At 53.4% G+C, this 2500-nt stretch overlaps 1 protein-coding gene across 1 annotated transcript in view; it reads right to left on the bottom strand.

The window, feature by feature from the left end:
- The window catches only part of LOC125041849 (trypsin-1-like), a 9034-nt gene that overhangs the window by 4529 nt on the left and 2005 nt on the right, over positions 1-2500 (bottom strand). The gene's annotated exons all lie outside the window — the stretch shown is intronic.

Below are 2500 nucleotides of genomic sequence, written 5' to 3'. Positions count from 1 at the left end.
CGCAGTGCTTGCAGCACCATTCATCGCGTTCGATTGTTGGGATAATCTGCCATGCACAGTGGTAACCTAGGCGCATTCTGTGAAGAATGACTTCGGTACCTCTGTTGCTTACTTCAGAGAGTGCCAGTGGTTCAGAGCCTGTGGCGTCTGAGTACCAGCTGGCCGAGGGGGAGGTTCTCGTTTCCTCTCTGTGGAGCTGCCGTAGGAAGGTACGACCGACCAAGGCACACTTCTCCATAAGTAATTTTCGGCTCGGTTTTATCGTCATGGGATTTGGGGGCATACCCCTGCCAGCGGCGGCTAGTCTGTCAGCAAGCTCGTTCCCTCTGATGCCGATGTGGCTTGGGACCCAATTGATGATAATTCTTCTACCCTGAGCAAGAATTCTCTGTGCCATTGTGAGAATCGTGGTCAGTAGGTAGATGTTGTCTGTGGGTGAGCTGTGCTGAAGACAGTTAATGGCTGCCCTGGAGTCTGTGTGTATGACCACGTGTCCTTCCCTTAGGGACGCGTGGCCTAGGGCTCCCATGATTGCAACTGCCTCTGCCTGTAGCGAGGAGGCGTTGTCTGTTACCCTCATGGATCGCGTGGCATCCCTAGCTGCAAAGCCGGCGCCTGCAGTGTGGCTCAAGGGATCGACCGATCCATCCGTGTAGTATGTTCTACTACCCGGAGGAGTGATGGCTGCAATGACCCTGTGGGCTTCTGCCTTTAGGCTAGGCATGGGGTATAGGCTCTTTTTCATTGACAGGTTCATTATGTTGAACTCTATCAGGCTCAGTGCCCACGGCGGGGCTTCGGCAAAGTCGGGGTGGGGGGAGTCCATGCCCTTAGCAAGAAGCTGTTCTTTGAGCTGATGGCGTATCAACACCCTGGCTGTATGAGACAGCCAGGAGTTGTTTGCAACGAGCTCGTTGTCTTGTTCGAGGCATCTGACTAATTTTTGTCTTAGGCTTGTGTTCCTGGGAGCCTGGATGACCTTTGACAGAAATTGTGTTGCCGTTAGATCGATTCGTGAGTCCAGGGGGAGAAGGTTTGCCTCCATCAGGAGGTTGAGGACCTTCGTCCACCTCGGGGCACCCAGAATGATCCTGGCAGCTTCATTTTGGACTGTTTCTAATTTGTCTGTGTGCTTTTTCTTTGCAGCAATTAGAGCGACTGAGGCATAGTCCACAATGGGCCGGACAGCATGTACATAGAATGATCTTAGTACTTTGTGTCTGGCCCCTATGCGTCTCCCAGTCATTGCTCTCATGACAGACAGTCTTGCTTTGGTTCGGTCAACCAGGTACTGGACCTCCTTATGGAAAGAGAGGGTCCGGTCTATCCTTACCCCAAGGTATAGGTAGTCCTTGACCCATTCTAATTCCACTCCCTGGATTTTCAGTCTTGTGCCTCGAACTCTCTGTCTCAAAGCCATGGCTTTGGATTTGGCAGCAGAGATCTTTAGTCCCGTCCTACAACACTCCTCTGACACGAGGTCCAGACAACGCTGGGCTTTATTCTGGCTGCGTGGTCCAGTGGAGGTGATAGCGAGATCGTCTGCATACGAGATGATCTGGCACCCCACTGGGAGGTTTATGTTGAGGATGCAGGACATTAAAGTGTTGAATAGGGCTGGACTGAGAACCCCACCCTGTGGCGTTCCATTTTCGAGCGGCATGTGCTGCGATAGGTGACCCTGGAATTTGACATTGGCAGTCCTGTTCCTGAAGTAGTCACCTATCCAAGCCAAGAGCTTTCCTCTGATTCCCTTCTGGATCAGGCTTTCCTGAATGGCAAGCGGACTTGCCAGTTCAAAAGCCTTCTCCAGGTCAAGGAATACCACCACAGCTGGGCCCTTGCTGATTGTGCTTAAGAGCGTGGCTAAGCTGTGTGCTGTGCCCATGCCCCTTGTGAACCCGTGAAGGTGTTCGTGCGGGGGTCCCGTTTTCCATTGAAGCCGGTTTAGTACCATCCTCTCAGCCGTCTTGGCCAGGCAGCTGAGCAGAGAGATGGGGCGGTACTTCCCCGGCTCCTTTGGTTTTGGGACGGGAACTATGGTAGCCCTCTTCCAACTCTGGGGTAGAGTGGAAGTTTCCCAGGACTTGTTGATGAGTTGCAAGAGTGCACGCTCACCTGCTAGTCCTAGGTGGGAGATAATGGGGTACGAGATCCCATCAGAGCCCGGGGCTGTGTTGGAACTGGTTTTATAGGCTTTCCTTAGTTCCCTCAGAGAAAAGATAACGTCTGAGTTATCGGGTTCGGCTGCCCTTTCTCTGATCTGAGCGTGTCTGTCTGGCTGTAGACGCTCTTGTCTTGCCCTCAGCTCGGCTGGCAGACTGTTGCTGCTCGTTCTCGCAGAGAACTCGTGCGCCAGTCTGTTAGCCTCTGCTTGGGGGTCGTGATGGGTGCACCTCGGGGCTGAGCGGCTGGTAGCTCGCTTGACCCGTTGCCACAGCTCTGAAAGGGTGGTTTGGTGGTCGAAGGACTCACACCATTCCAGCCACTTTTCCTGCCT

Source organism: Penaeus chinensis, chromosome 1 (genome assembly GCF_019202785.1).
Source record: "Penaeus chinensis breed Huanghai No. 1 chromosome 1, ASM1920278v2, whole genome shotgun sequence".
NCBI classification, from domain to species: Eukaryota; Metazoa; Arthropoda; class Malacostraca; order Decapoda; family Penaeidae; genus Penaeus; species Penaeus chinensis.
Note: the sequence above shows the minus strand (reverse complement) of the source record. Positions and strands in the feature narration are given on the sequence as shown.